Below are 21,977 nucleotides of genomic sequence, written 5' to 3' on the forward strand. Positions count from 1 at the left end.
CACTTCAAACTGTTTGTTTAAATTTGTTGAAATGCAAACTGTTTCACAACTTCCGGGTATAAAAGTTAATGCTCACTTATTTACGTTTTACAAATTGAATAAAGCATATTAAAACCAGCATAACAAAATTTTATACTAACTCAAATCAGTTTTGAAATAAGTTTTTTATAGTCTACGAGAAAAATAATAAATAAATAAATATTCATTCATTATAAATTTGGTATCCACTTTTTTATTGCTCTCAGTGTGACAATACTTTTTTTATGCTTCAATTGAATAATATTTCTCAATAAAATCTTTTAATTATTTTTTTCCCTGTAAATCAAAATATTTTAATTTTAGAAAAACGATTTAATTTAAAAATAACAAAATTTGTTACAACACATCTTGAATCTCAATAGTCATCATCATTTGTAAAAATTATTTAATCAGCATGATCAGAGAAATAATTCGCAATTTAATAATTCACAACTTCCACATGGAAAGATATATAGGAAAAAGTGGGATGAAATCTGGTAGTATCGGGGTAAAAGCGGGTACCTCGATTTTCGGCGAAATTAGTTTTGTTTTCTAGCTGACTAACCCCGTATTTCACTTTGCAAGTCAAGATGAAGGGTCAACCATATTGGTCTTGTTGTTATTGATTAATTCACTGTGTCTGTGTAGATAAGTTTGTTTTACTGTGTCAACTCTCTAATGTTCTCCCTTTTAAGCTCTCCTTATTCTTTTTATAACCTTATTCTCTTCCTTATTCTCCTTATTCTTATTATATCTCCTTACTCTCCTTAAGCTAATTATATAGGGGAGAGTGGGGTCAATTGTAACAGGGTACGATTGTAACAGAGCGAAAATTTTGAGTACTGGGTTCCAGATTTGGTTCCTAGGTGGCGCACAAGGTGTATTTAATAAATCTACACGTACCTTGCTGCTGGCAACCATTTTTATGTACTTTTGAAAGAGTTACATCACAAAAGATATTTTCCCGCTACGTAAGTACTTTTTTTGGTGTTAGACTATTATATTGTAACAAAGTAATTTTGTTTAAACAAATAAAAATTATTAACCGAATATGTAAGTGGACACCTTAATTAACATTTAAAAAAATAGATTAGTTTTGTTAATTAACTAGCATTGTTTTTAACAAATGAAGCTGAAATGGCGTCTTGGGGACGATTGTAACAATAAGTAAAGGGACGATTGTAACAGCTGAAAATAAATAATCTTATGTTTACAAACCATTACTTAACTCTTTAAGAACCACTAATAGTTTCCTACATCATTTATATTATGTTGTATGTGCATTATTTTATTTGTCACCTTTCACAGCATAAATTAAAATTTTTAACCCCTTAAAGTTAAAAGTTTAACCCTTTAGGTCTCTGCTCATAATTATTTTTACTCCTAAAATATCATTACTTTTTTGATCAATAAAAAAATATATCACAACTATGATAATATGCATAATTAACTATGTTTTAGTTGAATTTATGAACTATTACAATTGACCCCGTAAGTGGGGACAATTGTAACAAGTGCACGACTGTCATAAATTGTTAATAACTAATTTAATAGCATTGAAAATAAGGTTGCTGTTTTTTTTCTAGTAGAGGATAGTCTACTTTACTCGTCTGTCAATTAATACTAATAATATATTGTTTTTTTTTGTTAGTTAAAAATAGTTAAGTAAAAAATGTTACAATTGACCCCACTCTTCCCTACTCCTTATTCTCCTTATTCTTAATGGTCATTACAGTTATAAAAATTATTTTTAGCCCAGATTATTATAATTTCACTAAGGATTCATACTCTTAACAAACAATAAAGATTTAGCCCTACAAGTAGCACTCTCCTGCTTCATATCGATTACCTCTGCTCGAGAGGTAAAACTGGGTACTACCCAATCCGACACCCCTGATGTGTGTCTATGCTGGATCCATGAAAGCTGCAGTGCAGCAGAGGAAGAACATAACTACTTCCAAGACTGAATGAAGGTTTTCCGGGCCCCAGGACAAAATTTATTGCGGAACCCATCTTCAAGGCATAAAAGCCTTATTTTCATATTTTGTTCTATTTTCGAAGAGTTTTTGCACAAAATTGCAATTTTGATGTAGATATAAAGAAAGTTTCCCCATATTCTTTTGAAAAAATATTAATAGTCGCAATACTTTTTGCAAAGAAGTGTCATCGGGCATTCAACTGACACGGGAACCAAAATAATTGTCAATCTTTTTCTCCTCCCCTCTTTTGAATCCGGCCTTAGATACATCACATGTTAATTACATGCATAATTTTTAAATTCTCCTAAAAAATAAAAAAGATTGCTTCTTTTTCACTAAAATTCTAGTATTTCTGAATTTTCCGCAGAATTAACATGTGTACCCAGTTTTACCCCACTAGTTGACTACAAACAGGTGGTTTTAATTTTTCCTGAGAAATAACGTTTACAAAAAAATTAGATCTATGACAATTCGAAAATTATGTATTGTATGCAACTTAGACAATGAATATTTTTTTTAATCAGACATTTTTTAAGTTGAACAGTTTGGTTCCAACAGTCCCTGAAATCTTAGCTACCCCACCTTCCCCTACTCATAAAAATAAATGATTAAAAATAAATAATTATAATAGTCCTTTACTCATTTTTGTTCCAGTGTTATTATAAGCAGTAGTAAAAAAAAACATTGCTTATAATTTTTGATTTATTGATCCTATTTTCAAATTCTACGTCTCAATTTTAATATTACGAAGGCATAACCTTAAATATGTAATTTTTCTAATTATTCAGTGCAGGAGAAATTTTTAGTTTTGTAGTCAGACATAAAAACAAACTTTCTCTGAAGAAGCATACCTTTTTTTTTTTTCTGTGGATTTAGAATCTTTACTCTTAACATGCGAAGGGTAGCAATGGTTCAATAGTTTCGCTCCTTACATAAATTCATATTCACTATTGTTAATTGTTAATAATCGTTAATTTTTTTTTTTTTTTTTGTTTTGTAAATACTGTTTAGTTCTCCAAGGTTCAAATTGCTGTTTACCAATTACGAGATGAGCTCTTAGAAAAGGTACTGTCTGCGAAAATGAAGTTCATCTCGTGTTTGCCAGGCAGTAGTTGAACTGCGTGGACTTTTTTATTATCTAATTTAATTGAAATCACTGATTGATTAGTTTTAAAATAACACAAATTACACTAAAAATCTTGATTTTCTTTTTGATTATTATTATTATTATTAGCTTTTCAACTAAAATACAAAATCTAGATTAAATATAAAATTAACGTCTAATTTTCCTGAAACTTTCTATAGTTATTCTTTCAATATCTAATAATACCAAATTTTTATCAATTTTGTTAGTCATTGTTTAATATTAAGTAATGACCGACAAGTTTGATTTTACTTTTCAAGTTCAAATGATTTCAAATGAAGTTGAAAACAAATAAAAGCCAGTTTTTCATGGCTTTCCCTATAAACTTTCCTCTTATAAGTTTCATTGCAATTGGATCAATAAGTGAGAGACTTTTACTTCAAAAATCTCCTTGAAACACAACGCGGGGTGCACGCTCTTTTTTCCCCATGAATAGGATTCTAAAAGTTGATTATAACTCAATTTTCCCTATTAACATAACTTTTTTATCAGTTTTGCTTTTCTAGTACATGTATATATCCAATTATGTTAGAAACTAATAAATCTCTAAATTACCGTCATAAGGAAGATATCATTCCTTTTTGGATAATCGGATATTTTTTAAATATAAGATAGAGTATAATTAATTAAGAAAAACAAATGCATGAAAGGAAGTTATTGTTAGTCTATTGTAAGCCAGTCACAGTTAAAATGGAAATGTCGCAGTATTCTTAAAGAAATCACGTTTTTTTTTGTTTTTTTTTTTCAAATTTAAAAACGTCTTGTAATAATTTTTTTCTCAAAGATTTAAAAATTTCCTACATTACTATATTATTTGGCTCGTAAAATCGCTCAAAAACTAAAAATTATTCATTGATTTTAAGGCTGTTCTACGAAAAAACATCCTTTAAATACAAAATAATACAAATTTTCATAACTGCTGTGAATTTGTAACAGTTATTCGTGACTGTTACGTTAAGTTTTGTCTACCTTCATTTGCCCGTCATGAATTAACATGCATTAATCCATCAGATGAATTAACTCCCTCTTTTGAAGCAGAAATATGTTTGTGGTGTAACTTTTCAATATTTGAACAGTTTCTCGATCACTGTATATTTTTGGCTCATAAAAATATGAACGTGAAAAAAATTTACTGATTCATGGATCTTAAAATGCTGTTTTTCGAAAGCTTTAATCATCACATGAAATAAATATTTTTTTTTTCTTTTTTGTGTGAATAATAAGCTATTTTCAAAACTGCTTTTCCAACTGCTGCTTCCAGCAGTTAGTCATCACTGTTATGACATGCTTAGCCTATCTAAATCTAGAGCTATGCATGCTTAATCTGAAAATAGCACAAAACGTTAATGTGGAGAAAAGCCTTTTCTTTTCGGAATTGAAAAACGTTTGCTGTCCAATTTTTCAATATTTAAAAACTCACTCCTACACTAAATTATCTTGGCTCATAAAAATTTACAAAGTCTGAGAATAAGGCGGTTATTTTGATAATATTGTTCTTGATGGAAAAATATCGCCAAATTGGCGATTTTTAAAAAAGATAAATAAATTTTTAAATATTTAATATATTTTTCCGTAATCTAGTATATTTAATTTGCTTCAGTATATTTAATTTATTTTTCCGAAAACCCAGAGAATTCTTGGTGCAAAATTGCATATATATTTAATTTAATATCATCATTTTGCTTCAAGTGCAAGCCACTTAAGCTGTGGCTTATTTATTTTTCTTTACGACAGAGCTTCACAAAAACATGTTAACCGTCGTTAGTTTGTAATAGTTATAAATTACTGTTTGGTCAAGTTTAGTTTATCTTAGCCAACAACTTCAATGCTAATATTGAAAATGGAGCAACAAGTTCATAAAAATAAAAGCCATAGTTTTATGAAAAGGAAAATTGTTTGACATCGAATTTTTAACATTGAGAAAGTGATTCCAAAGCTGCATTAATGGGGCTGATAAAAATTTCTAAAATTGAGAATTATTTATTGCAATTTTGAAATTGAAAATAAATAAAAAAGCCACATTTTAGTTACTATAAACCTGAAGAGAAGCTAAAATTTTAAACTATGTCTACCTTCTGGCTATATAAAAAGTTGTTTGAACTTTAGAATAAATAAAAAAAAAGCTTAGATGTTTAAAAATAAACTAATTTTGGAAACCGACAGTTTTTTCCAAGATTTTGTTACCTAGAAGAAATTTTCGAAAGCCCTTCTGTTTACTTTCTTTAGTATAAGCAATGTTTATCAGTGTTAAAGTAAATTTTCAAATATTTAAAAGTTACTATTTATACTCTTTGTATTTTTAAAAAATTGCGACCTTTCTTCACTTTAACATCTTATATCATTTTCTGAATTATCAAAAAGGGGACTTTAACATCTTATATCATTTTTCATCGATTGCTAGATGACGTGTATTCCGGGCAAAGCAAATTTCTTAAAAAACATTTCTGTAAATATTTCTAGATAGATATGGGCATTTTCGGAAAATATGGCGTCTTTCCTTTCATTCGACGCGATTTCTAAATGATCAACATAATATAAATAATTATAAATATTATAATATTCATGAAGTGTCCGCGACATAATATTTTCTACCTATTGTTAGTTGCAGCGTATAGTTAACAAAGTAGTTTTCTTTAAAAAAAATGTTATATAAATGTTACTATATAAATGTTTCTATATAAATATAGGCATCTTTGCTAACTATGATGTTCTTTCTTTCATTCGACACCTTTTCCAAATAATTCCGGATTTTTTATTTATTGTTATTATTATTTTTTAAGAGCACATTTTGTTCTATAAAAAGTTAATTCATGAGACGACAAAATTTTTTTAAACAACTTTTGCATAAATAAAAAAAAATTAAAGACGTTTGATGCAGTAGTGCTTCAGTGACAATAATCTGCATTTTTGATTTGATAAACTAATAATTTATCCATAATATCAATACTTAATGGCACTATTGAATTATTTTTATTTATATGTAAATTATTAGCAGTATTATTTATTTTATTAGAAGATTTGCTTCAAAAAAGCAAGAAAAGATGCTTTGCTTTTTATCACCACCATTTGCTTATCAGGCTCTTATGAAATGGAGGAAAAACAACCACACTTTAACTGTGAAAAGACTAGTGCTGCCATCTTTTTTTAAACTAAAATTTTAACTTTTCTTCTGCTGGAACTAAAAGTAATATATTTTATTACTAATAAAAAATATTCTTAAAATAAAGTTCAAATTAGATACAAACATAGTTACATTTTAGTTATTTATAAATTATTTCATTCAAATAAGTTATCTCTATTCGAAGATCAAGCTAAAATGAAGAAAACTAATATTCAAAATTTATACTAATAACTAGAATTAAAATTTAATATAATTAATAGTTAAAAAACGATAAAAGTCAATTTAGAAAAATCTATGTCAATATAGAATAATTGCTTTTGAAATTTTTTTAAACCCCTGCAGGCTTCGTTCACCAACTACAATAATTGATACTGTAATTTTTTTGTTCCATGCGATGGATCTAGGTTAAAAAAAAAAACATTCAGTTTAGCGATATTTAAGTTTCTATAGTCAAAATATTTTAATATATTAACACAGATTTACTGTCCCAGATTTAGTTCCTGATTTTATTAGGATTACATATAACTTAAAAATTTTTGCTCGATGACCATTGCAACTTTATTTTTCAAATTCCAATTTAATCTTTGATTACTATTAAAACTCGTTAAATATTTTTGCATGGAAGATCAATTTGTAATAATGCGACACTTAAATTCCTAATAATGTTTTACAATTTTGAACTGCTTCCGTTGCACATGCGAAGACATAGATATAGTTTTACCCAAAACTTTTAGTAAAAAGAAATGTTATTTATTTACCATTAAATAATTAAAAAATGGTCAATATGTTAGGATACTGATTTAAATTTGTTTATCATAAAATGACGCGTAATAAGATTACAATTTATAGGATAACTTTATGATAATTAAGGAAATGCAACTTCGTTTCATATTTTCTGTAAGATACATCAACTCCCTGCCTGATGTTATACTTAATCGGTTATACTTCATGAAATTTTATTTTTATTTTCGTTCCTTCTTTTATTTATTTATTTATTTGTTATTTCTTCTACGTAGAACACACAAAAAAAAAAAATCTTTTTTAATCAACAATTTTGCTCATTTTCAAACTACGTGTCATTAAATGTCACAAGATGGCAGCACTCCTAAACTATTTGTTAATTTTTCTTACGGATTTTGCGAGAGAAATCTAAAAAAAATAAAAACAAAATTCCTTGTATAAATATATCATTATACTTAGAAATTTTCAAGCAATTTTTAAAAGTTGTTAAAATTTTTTAAAGTTTCTAACCAATTTTTAAAAGTTTTTAACTAGAAAGTTTAATAATTACATTATTATGACTTTTGAATTACTGTTTTATTAAAAAATTTTTTTTACCTTTTGTTGGTAACACTCATAGAAAGTATAACCGAAAAAATTTTCTCGAACAACTACACAAAAATAAATTGTTCCTTTTATACTTCTACCTAGATACTGTTGACTCTATTTTTTCACTTTTTAACTGTCAGTTTGATCTTCATTGCAATTAAAATGGCTATCTTTTATTTCATGTTTGTAAAAAAATGGTTTTATATTTAAAATTTAAAATATTTCGTTTATTTATTTTTATACTTTATATCGAGGTTGACAGTAGAAACAAAATATGTTTGCACTTACAGTATTTAATTTTCCCCTGTGTTTGTTAATTTGTTGCATACGTTAAGAGGAAACAATATCGCAGGAGAGACTTTTATTAGAGATTTTCGTTTCACCTAAATTGTTATTTTAAAATTTAAGGTTTTAAAAAAAAGGAATTAATTTAACTCTAGAGTAAACCATGAAGTTTCAAATAACTAAAAAAATGTTTTAAAAATATCCAAAAGTAAACAAACTATTGCAAAATTAATTCTTCCTTGTGTAATTCTAAACAATCCTGCCATAGCTGTGTTTGCTTTTTTTTTCCAGGCACTTTTCAGGCATCAGAACATTTTTTTCTGGCATTTAAATTTACTTGAACTCACTTATTATAAACTTTAAATTTTAAATTACTTATGTTAGTTGAACTAACTAAAATCAAAACTAAAATCCCATAACTAAAATCAAATACATCCCAAAAACAATTGAACGCTTAATTTAAATTTTTTATTCAATGTTTCGAAATTGAAATTCTTGAACTTAATTACAAATGAATCGACGAATGCTTCTCATATCAAACATTCAAATAATTTTTCAACGAAACAAATTTTTTTTTAGTTCATACATAAAAATTATTTCAATAAATTTTAATATTCACCTTGATTATTTCTGACATTAAATATTATGCATTGAAAAATTTTGTACATTTTTCAATATAAGTATTAAAACTTTTAATCTATTTACCTTTATTTAACTTTGCAGGTCTACATCAACCCACCAAACGCCCAAGATATCAGTAGATGACAATTATAAAAAAGAGAGCAGGAAGTGAATTAAGAGCATACTATTTCCTTTAAGTTCAGTATGGCCATATGGTCTCTAAACTTGGAGATTATGATTCATGGACTACAAGTTATTTTTGCTTAATTTATTTTTAAAAAGTTCCAAGTCTTTAACCTCATTATATAATCCATTCTCAGATATATACAAATATAAACAATTAATGATAATTAGTTTCATTAAATCATTTGCAATCAAGACATAAAAAAATATTTATAAAACAGAATTTAGTTTGTGTTTGCATTAAGGATATTAAAATAAGAATTATTGTTGAATTAAAAAATTATTAACAAATTTTTTTATAAATTTTCAAATTAAAGAATCGCAAAAAATATTTGTTATGATAATTTCATGTAAGGAAAAATGTAAAAATGTTTTCAAATAATTTTAAAATTTGAGAGTTGTAAGAAATTTTTATAAATCTATAATTATAAAACAGTAAAAATATTTATAATAATTTTATAACCAGAAAATTTGGAAATTCTAGTCAGTATTCATTCATTTTCTATTAATTATAATATTATAATTATAATATTATAATTATAATATTATAAATATTATAGTTGCAATATAACAATAATTATATTATAATTATTATAGTTGTAATATAACAATAATTATATTATAATTATGATGTTAGAATTGTTACTTATATTATAATTATTTCTTATATTACAATTATTACATTATATTTATTATGCTCACTAAAAAATTTCCTGTTATTTTAATCATATTTCGTGATTACTTAATTTTCAGAATATTAGAAAAAAAGTGATTCTCAATGAGATGAAAATAAATTCTCTTGGCTAAAACAAGGAAAAAAAATTTCACGCATGTGTTTCGATCATCAAAAAGAAAGGGAAAGAATGCATTAATTAAGCATAAATGATCATATTTCAATTTAAGTAGTAAGTATCAATCAGTATCGGTTATTATAATAAGTATCAGTTTACATTAAGAAAGATCAATAAAAAAAAAACGCTCAACAATTCCTATTAAACTATTGCTCCCAGTGAACTGTAGTGCTGCCATCTATTCATTTAAAGTTGAAATAAACTAGTTTGTTTTAAAGTGATAAAAAGTCTTAACTCGTGCAATGTTAATGCTCTTTTCATTTTATTCAGAGTCACAAGCATTTAACGAAAATATTACTATGTAATACTAATGTTGTGTTGTATTTCTATCAATTGTGTGAAACAATTTTATTTTTTTATATTTTTGATTTGAAATAATGTTGAGAACAAAATTTTTTTTCTTATTGTATAAAAGCAATAATTAAAAGCAAAAGACAACGTATTCTGCAGCAGCTACAAATTTCCTCCCTCCTCACTTATTTTTCATTTAAATGGAAAATTAATTATAACTTATTTTTCTTATTTTCATTGTAATTTTACCGCGTATGTTATTGTTATTATTATTATAAAGGAAATCATCCAATGTACTTTGCTTATACTGCTAGTAATTTTCTCATTTAATTATCATAACGTATAAGACAAAAAATTCATTAAAATGATAAAAAGCTAAATTTTGACTCTTTTTAATACACTTTTTGCTATACTGAAATTTCAAATGAAATTTAAATTTCACTTTAAAATAAACTTCTTATTTTTATAAATTTGCTGATGGAAATGGCTTAATGTTTGTTTCAATGTTTATTTTTAATATATTTTTAAAATTTTACGGTATAATTAATGTTTTTATATTAAAAAAAGTTTCACGTCATGCATTTTTTAAAATTTTTATTGTTTCAGCGAAATCTGATATGAATACTAAAAACTAATTTCCATTCTTTTTATAATTCTTTTAGGTTTATCGGAGAAATAGTGGACAAAAACCCAGAAGACTCTGATTATTGTCTAGCTAAAGTCATTAATCAAATTAAAATGCAAAATTGGTGGTGATGTATTAATATAATTATTAAACTATACGTGAGTTGCTATTTATTGTAATATTATGAAGAATATATACGAATCTATTAAAAAAAAGTCTTTTGGTAAAAACGAAAAAAATATTTAAATTTATTAAAAAAAAATTCTTTATAATTTTAATTCTTCAATTTTTTTAATAAAAGGAACCAAATTCAGAAATTTTAACATAATTTTTCTTTAAATTAGCAAAGTTGATGAAATTTTTTAAAAAAGTAATTTGTATCATACCTAGGAAACATGCTGTTGTTTTTTACCTTACGGCAATTAGTTAGATATTATCAATTTTACTTTAAAAAACACATAAAAATTAGAATAGTAAATCTTTTTTATGACGTAGGGAATGCATAGTACTTTAAACCGTGGTTCCGTAGTGTAGTGGTTATCACGTTTGCTTTACACGCAAAAGGTCCCCAGTTCGATCCTGGGCGGAACCAAGTTCCTTCCTTTTGTTGCAATTTCGTATGAAATTTAAATATTTCTTTTCTTTTTCTTAATAAAATAATTAGTTGAACAAATTATTTAATAATACGAAAATAAATATTATTTATAAACAATAAACAATAAACTACATATTAAACTAAGTATTGAGGGATTGATTACTGCAAGAAAATGACTAATTATTGCAAGAAAATGACCCTTTAAGCCAGGCTTTATTTAATCCTTTATAAAAAAATTTCATTTCTAGGACTCATATTTTAATATTTTATTAGCAATTTTATTTTAATTATTTAGGAATTTTATTTTGTTTATTTAGGAATTTGCTTTTTTCCTAACAAAAATATTATATTGATAAAATTTTTAGAAAAAATAATTTTTATCAAATCTAGGAAACACGTTGTTGTTTCTTAACTTTATGGCAATTAGTTGAGCGTTTTCAATTTTATTTTATAGCATGCACAAAAATTAGAATAACTAATAATTAATCTTTTTATTGTGAAGGAAATGTGATCCAGATATTTTTCTAACTAAAAACAAAGCTGATGAATTTTTTAGAAAAATAATTTTTATCAAATCTAGAAAACACGTTGTTGTTTCTTAATTTTATGGCACTTAGTTGCGTATTTTCAATTTTATTTTAAATGATGCAAAAAAATAGAATAATTAATAATTAATCTTTTTATTATGAAGGAGATGCACAGAACGTAAGTGTCGGTTCCGTAGTGAAGTGGTTATCACGTTTGCTTTACACGCAAAAGGTCCCCAGTTCGATCCTGGGCGGAACCAAGTTCCCACATTTTTTTACGCCATTTTTCTAACTATTAACAAAGCTGATGAATTTTTTAGAAAAAGTAATTTTTATCAAATTTAGGAAACACGTTGTTGTTTCTTAACTTTAGAGCAATTAGTTACGCATTTTCAATTTTATTTTATAGAACGCACAAAAATTAGAATAACTAATAATTAATATTTTTATTGTGAAGGAAATGTGATCCAGAGATTTTTCTAACTAAAAACAAAGGGAATGAAATTTTTAGAAAAATAACTTTTATCAAATCTAGGAAACACGTTGTTGTTTCTTAACTTTGCGGCAATTAGTTACGTATTTTCAATTTTATTTTAAAGAATGTACACAAATTAAAATAACTAATAATTAAACTTTTTATTATGAAGGAGATTCACAGTGCAACACGCAACGGTTCCGTAGTGTAGTGGTTATCACGTTTGCTTTACACGCAAAAGGTCCCCAGTTCGATCCTGGGCGGAACCAAGGTCAGATGTTCTTTTTACAACATTTTTCTAACTATTAACAAAGCTGATGAATTTTTTAGAAAAAATAATTTTTATTAAATCTAGGAAACACTTTGTTGCTTCTTAAATTCGCGGCAATTAGTTACGTATTTTCAATTTTATTTTAAAGAATTGTCGCAAATTAGAATAATTAATAATTAATCTTTTTATTATGAAGGAGATGCACAGAACTACAAGCAACGGTTCCGTAGTGTAGTGATTATCACGCTTGCTTTACACGCAAAAGGTCCCCGCTTCGATCCTGGGCGGAACCAAGTTCTGTACTTTTTTTGAACACCATTTGTCTAACTTATAACAAAGCTGATGAAATTTTTATAAAGATTTTTTTTTTTATCAAATCTGGGAAACACGTCATTGTTTCTTAACTTTATGGCAATTAATTACATATTTTTTTATTTTAATTTAAGGAACGCACAAAAATTAGAATAACGAATAATTAATCTTTTTATTATGAAGGAAGTGCACATATTCACTGGTACCGGTTCCGTAGTGTAGTGGTTATCACGTTTGCTTTACACGCAAAAGGTCCCCAGTTCGATCCTGGGCGGAACCATGCGCCTTTTCTTTTTGCAATTTCGTATGAAATTTAATTATTATTATTATTCTTTTTAAATACATTAGCAGGACAAATTATTTAAACACAAATTATTAATAACACAAAAATAAAAAGTATTTATAAACAATTTACTATACATTAAACTACGAATTAAGGGATCTATTACTGCAAAAAAAAAACGACTCATTAATAGCAAAAAAAAGAGATCCTTTTATCCTTTAATTTATTCCCTTAAAAGAAGCGTTTATTTCTGGGTCTCATAATTGTAATATTTCATTAGTAATTTAATGTTATTTACATAAGAATTTGCTTTATTCATAACAAAAATATTACATATATCTAAAAAACGTACTTAAAATAAAGAAATTTAAAGCTTGGCGTGTCATTTGTTCCAAAATATTAAATAAAAAAGATTATTTTCCAAAAAAGATTGACTTCAGTTTAGAAGATCATTAACATTTATGAGCTCGAGCGTATTCAGTCTCTGATCACTGAACTAATTAAATGACCTTAAGATTTACAGTACACTTATTCGGTATGTTTATTATCTTCTGAACTCCTAAGCATAAATATTTCTTTAAAAAAAAAATATTAATTACAATTCATACTATAGTAAATTTTTTTATTGCAGCAAAACAGTCATTAAATGATAATATGTGTTTCTGTTATGGTAAATTAATTGTAGGGCACTATTTTATACTTTTTAGAAATTATGCATAATAGTAAAGTATGTTCATATTTTATAATTTCATCGATATTTGTTAGCACACTTTATATTTTTAAGAATTTTTTTGTGGACATGCAACCATTTTTACTGCCAATTTCTTTTCAAATGGGACTTCTTTTTTTTAACAGAAAATGATTTGAAGGCATCATGAAAAAGATTTTCCAGTTTTCCCGTGTATTTGTATATAAACGGTGCACTAATTTTGCCTGCAGTCTTATTAATTATCGACACAGAAAAGAAAAAAATCTTTCTACTCTTAGTGGAAAAATCTACAATAGAGGTAGAAATACAGAATGAGTCTCGGTTGCATTCATTTGGATTAAGCAGGTTTTAAAGCCAGAAAAACGCGCGATTTCATTATCCCGTTTGCGTTAAAAAGTTCCCAGTTTAATCCAGAGAGGGATCAAGCGTTTCGCGTTGTTTAGCTTTATTTAATTTTCGAATTTTAAAATCAGCGTAGTTCTTTAACTTTTTTTAACCTGAACACCATTCGAACAAAAACATTTTTCAAAGCTTTTTTTAATGTTAAACACGGCATAAATAATAATTTATTTACTTTTTTAATTTTCATTTATAGGTAGTTCATGCGTCCCGATTTTATACATAAAAAATATTAATAAAAAAAATAATTAAAAAAAAGTTTTTGATTTCAATGATTTTTTTCATAAATAAGCAAAAAAATGCAATCTACTCCTTTAAAATATTTTGAAAAATGAAATTTAATTCGCTGACTACCATTGTGAGTAACTGCTACAAGCTTATATGAGCTGTAAATTAAACATATTATTCACTAAAAAGCACTATTTCATGGGATAACACAGCAAAAAACAACACAGTAAAGAAAAACATCATATGGGGAAAAAAATCAGACTAGGACAGGACTAGGTAGTATGAACGCCATTAAAATCTACCAAATCGTTATTGCTGAAAGGACGGTTGTTAGAAAGTTGAAAAAGAAGTAATTTGAAATAACTCCAATCATGCAATAAAACTGGTTAATATATTTCCACCCCACCTTTCTCAGTAGTTGGTTTGTCACTCTTAGAAAGAGTTTTTGTTTTTTCCTCGCTTATCGATTCATTTACAACCCTTAATGTTTAAAAATTGTAGTAGAAAATATATTTATACTTTTATAAAAGAAAAGATATAATAAACGTGCAAGTTTTATAGGAATTTTTGGAATTCTCAATTTCTACCGGATGTAGTTAGCAAATATTGTCTTTAATTTTGCTGAGTTTAATGGATATATATATATATATATATATATATATATATATATATATATATATATATATATATATATATATATATATATATATATATATATATATATATATATATATATATATATATATATATATATATATATATATATATATATATATATATATATATATATATATATATATATATATATATATATATATATATATGTATATATATATACTTATATATACATATATATATATATATATATATATATATATATATATATATATATATATATATATATATATATATATATATATATGTATATATAAGTATGTATATATATTCTTTTTTTTCTAAATTCCTTTTTTGAACTTAGTATTATTTAAGGATTGCCTTATTAAATAATTAATCATGATAAATAATCATAATTTCTTTAAAATAATTTTAAAAAATTTAAGATTTTCAAAAATTAAGTTTTTAAAATCAACATAAATTTTTTTTTTTTAAACTAACATTTTTTTTAGTTAATTTGAAACAAAAATATTTACAATTTAATTTGTTTAAAAAATTTAAACGAAAAAACTCATTTTACCTCTTTATTTTTCATCTAAATTTAGTAATTTATTCAGCAGTCTTATTATAAATTTATTTATTTCAGCCTTTCAACCCTTCAGTGGGTCGATAAAAGGAGTACCAAGAGACTAAACACTGGGGATTCTGCATTCGGCTGACCCCCATATCGGAACATCTGCTCCCGCACCCCAAAGCCCAAGGTCAAGAAAACTGAGATGGGTACAGTAGGCTTTGGCCCTCTATGGGCTGTCGCACCACTGAGTTTATATATTTATTTATCTATTTATTTATTTATTTATTTATTTATTTATTATTTAAAATTAATTTACAGCTAAATATATTAAATATATATTTCAGGTTTCATGCAGTTTTTTTTCATCAAATTTGAAGATTTAAGATAAAAATAATAACGATAATAATAATAAACGTAGAGAAAGGGAATTAAAAAAAAATAGCCATAAAAATTTCAACATCATTTGAAATTGAAATTGAATGTATGAAATTGAATGCATTGAAGTGAATTGAAATTGAATTGAATTGAAATTGAATGTATGAAAAAAATTCATTTTTTCATTCGCACCCTTCTTGCTGAAATAAAAAAAAAAGTTTAAACGTTTAAAAGAGATATAAATCATTACTTTTAATTAAAACTTCAATTTTTTAAGAGTTTATTATTTTTAGTACCCCGTAAAATATTTTTTTATGCTTGCCGCTAGGAGGTAGAGTTTTGCATTCTGCATGGTTCTGTAATAATTACTTGTAGATATTAAAAACATTTTTCTCACTCGGAGAAAAAAAATTCTAATAAAATTACTGTATTGTGTGTTAATGACATTTCTGGTAAATAAAAACAACATATTTCCGGTAATAAAAACCATAATATACGATATTTAAACCAGTTATTTGGTAATTTTTTTCCATTTAAATGGTAACGCCTTACAGAATTCTAGTTTTCAGTTTCTTATTACCACACATTTAGCAAAGAAAATACAGAATTTAAATGTAAATTTAGCCGAATAAATGGTTTTTATTCCATGCTCCAAAGTATCATCCTAAAATGACCAAGTTTTACCACATTTACCAAATTTTATCAGTTTTTAAAATTAAACCATATTTTATTATTAATTTTACTATAATCATTATGAAAGCACTTCGGTAAAAAGTGCTGATCTTTGTTATGTTCCCATAATGCCAGAAATACGGTAATTTTTCTATATTTTGGTAGTTTTGACCATACTTTTTTTCTCAGTGTAGAAATGGATGTTTCAAATTGACACCAATAACTTTGTAAATATACTACTAAGATTTAAAAAAATCTTCTATAGGTAATATAATTATTATTTATTCGAAGCAATTCGCAACGATGACTTTAATGAAACGAAATAACATTCTAAGGTATTCAAGAAATCTTTTTTGTTTTAAAAATCAACTCCCTTAGAAATCAAAAAAATTTTATTAAATTTTTCTCAGCTACCTAGCAACAAAGGTAAAGTTCAAAAATATTCCCATGAACGGTGGATTATTTTGTACAAGAAACGATATAAGAAATGCCTTTAAATTTCAATCGCTTCATTTATTCCTATTAGTTTTGATGTTTTTCTCCACTCTTTTCTTACCAATCGGTAGATTTTGATAGCGTTTTTATTTATTTCCTTTTTAAATATATCTACGTCACCTAAAGTGCGTACTTTTTTTTAACTTCAATTTGAACAAGAACTCTAAAAAATAAACATTGAACGTTGTGTCAGGGAACAATCTGTATGTACGTTGTTAAAAATGGCAGGACAAAATTACGGTAAAAAGTACTGTCACTCTGAGGCAAGCATTCGTAGAATCCATTTTATAGTAAAATCCCTTTCTACCATGAAATTTTATACCGTAATTTTTACAGTAATATTTTTTTAATTGAAATGATTTTGAGGTAAATATTGCAGTAAAAATTATTTTTTTGCTCCGTAAAATTTTAAGAATAAAAATTATTGGCACTTGGTGTGCCAATACTTTGTAACGTAATTTCATACAGAATTTTTTACAGTATTGTCTTTTCTTACTCCTCTAATAAAATTCTTGGACCAATCTTTTTAAGCTCAGAGCAAGAGTAAGGTTAATCACAGGTTCAAAAAAGTTAGATTTTTTTTTAGATATTGAATGTAGAAAAAACTTAAAACTCTTTAAAATGTACACAATCGCACGGTAGCTTAAATAAATAATAATAAATTGATAATCATACTTTAAAAATTAGATTATTTTGATTATTTAGATTATTCAAGAAAAAATAATTGTATTCTTCAACATTAAAAATCATAATTATTTAGGAAAAGAGAAACATAAGCGAATGTTCAAAGCACATTCTCAGAGAAATTGGTTCAACATTAAACCATAATATCGTACAAATATTTTGCAACCTAAACAAGAACGTAAATTATTTTGATTTCTCACCACAAATTGATCCGTAGTTATTTAATAGTTATTTAATTGATCCGTGTTTGTAGCGTTTTAAAGTTAAGAATGTTTAATTTGCATTTTAGCGAAGTTCAACTTAGCATTATAATAAGAGAGCAGCTAAGTTGCACTATAATGTAGTTCAACATAACAAAAATTTCTAACATAATATTTTTTACAGTTTGATTAAAATGGTGCTCAATAAATAATTTTTATCAGGGAAAGTGGTAAAATATTACTTAGCAGTTGACACTTTCGTTTTAACTATTACTGGAATGAATTATCTTAATTATTGAAAGTTATAAACAAAGATAGTTAGTGTGCATAATTTTGGAATAAAACTAATTTGTATATTAGTATCACTCTGTATATTTGTGAAGAAAATTACAAAAACTAAGTTCAAACTTAGCATTATAATAAGGGTAAAAATTAAATATTCATTTTTTAAACTACATAAGTATTATAATAAACTATTAATTAGAAAACCGCAAAACAAATAATTTTTGTTGGTAATGTAGTCCATATTCTTTTATGATCAAGAGAAATATCTTTTTACAAGAACAATGACTTAAAAGACTGAAGCACAAACTATTGTCAAACCTGACATTTCTATAATCAAAATTGTATTAAGATTTGTAAAATATTTAACAACCGAAAGAACAATTATTTAAGGGACTACAACATAAATAATTGTAATTTTTTTTTAACTTCTTGATAAAAATTTTTATGTCATGTTATGTTATATTATTTATTTGTTTGTTTGTTTATTTACTTTTTAGGAAAACAAATTAGAAATGATCAGAAGTCTGGAGACAGTCTGGATGCGTAATTCTAAAGCGTAAATATGTTTCCATTACATCCTTTCCAGATATATTATAATAATCATTTAATTACAAAAGTAATAAAAACTCGAAATGAAAATGATAAATAATCAAATAACTAATAACGCTTAATTAAGTTAATAACTTTAAGATAATTAAATATGACACCAAGAACTTCTAACTTCAGTAGCAATTAGAATAAGAGCAACTAAAAAACAATCAATAAAATAGACTATTATGATAATAAAGACTATCATAAAAATTTACTTTGCCAATACAAAATTTTAAGTTATTAAATATAAAATTAATATTCTTTTATAATATTTTTTGCATTGTTTGAATTAGGACATTTTTCAATAGTGAAAGCAAATTAATTTTTTATGATATTTTATACGAACTTCTTTCTTATTTCGAATTAATGTTTATAATGCTTTTCCAAATATTCTTATTCTTCTAGTATTTTTTTCATAGATGGCAGCACTAAATTTTTAAGTTGCTATATTTTTAATTTATATTATGTATGGTCGCTAAAAACTCACTCTCTCTATATATAAATTATCTAATAATATATAGATATATAAATTTCATACTTAGACTCGAACCAATGTCATTCTTTACGGAAAACAGAGAAAATGTATGAACAAATTATGCATTATATTTCTAAAAACGTATTTAAAAAAAATATTTCTTTTCAGTACTCAAATTAAGCATTCATGTCATTAAGCATTCATTCAATAAAGCAAATAGAAATTTGTATGTTTAAAATATTATTAAAAAAACATTTATAAGAAAATAAAAAGATTCTTATTTAACTTTTAGTACAAACTGCAAGGTGACAGAAAAGTATTAGAGCAATTAAATTATTTTTTAGTTAATGAAATTGATATTAAGAATGAAAGTTACGAAAATTTTAACATTGAAAATCGAAACCACCTTATATTAAATATTTATTCAATAAAAATGGTAAAACATATCCAATTAAGAACGAACTTTGGTGATTTCATTCATCACTCTCTGGGGTTAATTAATAATCCATATGGAATTAAAATTTTTTATAAAAGAAAAAAAAACTAAAACTTAATATAAGTATCATAAAATATAAATATTCCCAAAATTTTATAATCCTTAATATACTAATTTCAGTTTTATACAAAACTATATCGAAGAATTTCTCTTTGACCTTCTGCAGTTTTCTTTCGTTATGATTATTTACTCTGAGAGCCAGGCTTAGAACTTTCTCTGTAGCATTGTGAGAAAATGCTTGATGTTCTGGGATTAAATGAATCTTTAATTTTACATTTCTTTTCCTAAGGTTTCAATAACGATAACTATTTCGTAAAAAAAAATATATTTAATTCCTTTTCCTTTGCTATTTCGCAAACAGGCTTAGCGTGTTGCAACGGCACATAAGATGAATGGCATAATAATATATTTAATTTTATTATAAACCAAACTTTTATCTTAAATTTTTACCAAAATCATCAAAAGCTACAAAAATTAATATTATTCTAACACTTCTCCGTACGTATACTCATCTAATACGTATTTGAACGCCAACCAAAAGGGTACTGTGCGAGTATTATAATCATAATGAAACTAAAGTTTACTTTAGCAAATAATAATAATAATAATAATAGAATAGATTTAAATGCCATGTTATTTTTATATTTATTACTTCATACATATTTCAGAAATAATTAAAAAAAAATAATAATTCTAAAGCAATTTGAATATAATATATTTCAAGGAACATTTAATTTAACGACATATTAAATCTAAAACAAAAATAAGTTTTAACTTTAATAAATTTATTAAAACAAAATATTGTAAAATTAGTTAAATACAAAAAAGTTATGAATTTGACTATGTTAGATAAACACAACCTACTACAAAATTTAATTAAAATTATTTTTGCTAATCTTGGTAATTTTGTTCTATATCCACTAGTTCTCTTTGCTTCATCTATTTTACGATTGGTCTAAGTTTTCTTTTTCTTCAGTATTTTAAGTTTCATCCACTATCTTGAAAAATTATAAATTTTTCCTTAGATGGAGCCCGATCTCACATTCACTGTTTTGAGTTAAGTTGTGTAAAAGTATGGATCGAATTTTCACATTGAAAATATAAAGGTAAACTTTCCTTTATGTTTAACATTGGAGCTTTTTCGTTGACATGAATTAGATTTTGTTAATTCCGAAATTTTAATTATAAACTTAAAAAAAGAGAAAAAATTGTAAGTGAAATTGCATTTGAATAATCTCTTAGTTTGACACTCTATGCTCCAAACACTTATTGTATCTGATAAAGATGCATTATCGTTTCAAATAATACTCACTTTAAGTTTCTGCCGTTTTGAAAACTTTGAACTCATTTTACTTACCTGTGGCGAGGGATTAAAATACTATCTACTTTTAATGATACAGTGTAACAAAATTGTGCAATATTTTATTATACAACTCACTAATTAGGCATGCTGAATCAAATATGGGATGATCAACAGAGCTGATCGAAAATAAGTGGTTTTTATAATTGAAACTGACTCGCAAAATCAGTATCATTTATGTATATCATATATATATATATATATATATATATATATATATATATATATATATGTAGTAGCGCAAACTAATTATCTTGATTCATAGTGACATTCATATTAATTAATATGCATAATAATTATGAGCAAACCGAAATACAATATTATCAACAGTCCATTTTTAATATTTTTAAAATATTATTACTGTTCATTTACTGTTTAATGTAAGCCGTAATCTAATTTCTAATCCATTGTTATCATTTCAGGTAAGAATAATATTATTTAGTTACGGACCTTCCCTCTGTGCAAAAAAAGTATTGGCTATAGAGATTTGAAGGTACAACATATCATTAAACGTTGGGCGAATGAATTTCCTTCTACTGCTAAACTCCTCCTATTTCTTCAGACACCTTATTCTATTCGTCCTCAAGATTGCCAGAACTTCATTCTCTTGAGCGTGTGGTTTCTCTGATTGGTTAACTAAAGTGAGTACTGTATTTGAAATATAAAATTTCGAGAATAGAATAAAAATTATTCATTCGTGATCATAATTTATTCTGAAATTTAATCTCCTAAATGAAGCTCAATTTTAAAGTTGACAACGATTTTTTTGGAAATTTGTTTTATTCTTGCACTACATAAGTAATTTAAGATGGCGGGTGTTCATCTATAGCAGTGTTCCCTAACCTTTTTACCACTGAGGACCAGTCAACGTTTGATAATTTTACCGCGGCCAGCTGGGGGGATTGTTTA

General features: G+C 25.5%; 1 protein-coding gene and 4 non-coding genes across 7 annotated transcripts in view; 4 read left to right on the forward strand and 1 right to left on the reverse strand.

Annotated features, from left to right (window-relative positions):
• LOC107457060 (uncharacterized) overlaps positions 1-21,977 on the reverse strand; it is a 97,978-nt gene that overhangs the window by 31,531 nt on the left and 44,470 nt on the right. The window lies entirely within an intron of this gene.
• Positions 10,967-11,039, forward strand: TRNAV-UAC (transfer RNA valine (anticodon UAC)). Its single transcript has one exon. It is a non-coding gene; the product is annotated as a tRNA-Val (tRNA).
• TRNAV-UAC (transfer RNA valine (anticodon UAC)) lies at positions 11,757-11,829 on the forward strand. The gene has a single exon. It is a non-coding gene; the product is annotated as a tRNA-Val (tRNA).
• On the forward strand, positions 12,241-12,313 carry TRNAV-UAC (transfer RNA valine (anticodon UAC)). The gene has a single exon. It is a non-coding gene; the product is annotated as a tRNA-Val (tRNA).
• On the forward strand, positions 12,835-12,907 carry TRNAV-UAC (transfer RNA valine (anticodon UAC)). The gene has a single exon. It is a non-coding gene; the product is annotated as a tRNA-Val (tRNA).

The sequence above is a fragment of the Parasteatoda tepidariorum genome, chromosome 10 (genome assembly GCF_982258835.1).
Source record: "Parasteatoda tepidariorum strain Cologne lab strain chromosome 10, Ptep-v5.0, whole genome shotgun sequence".
NCBI classification, from domain to species: domain Eukaryota; kingdom Metazoa; phylum Arthropoda; class Arachnida; order Araneae; family Theridiidae; genus Parasteatoda; species Parasteatoda tepidariorum.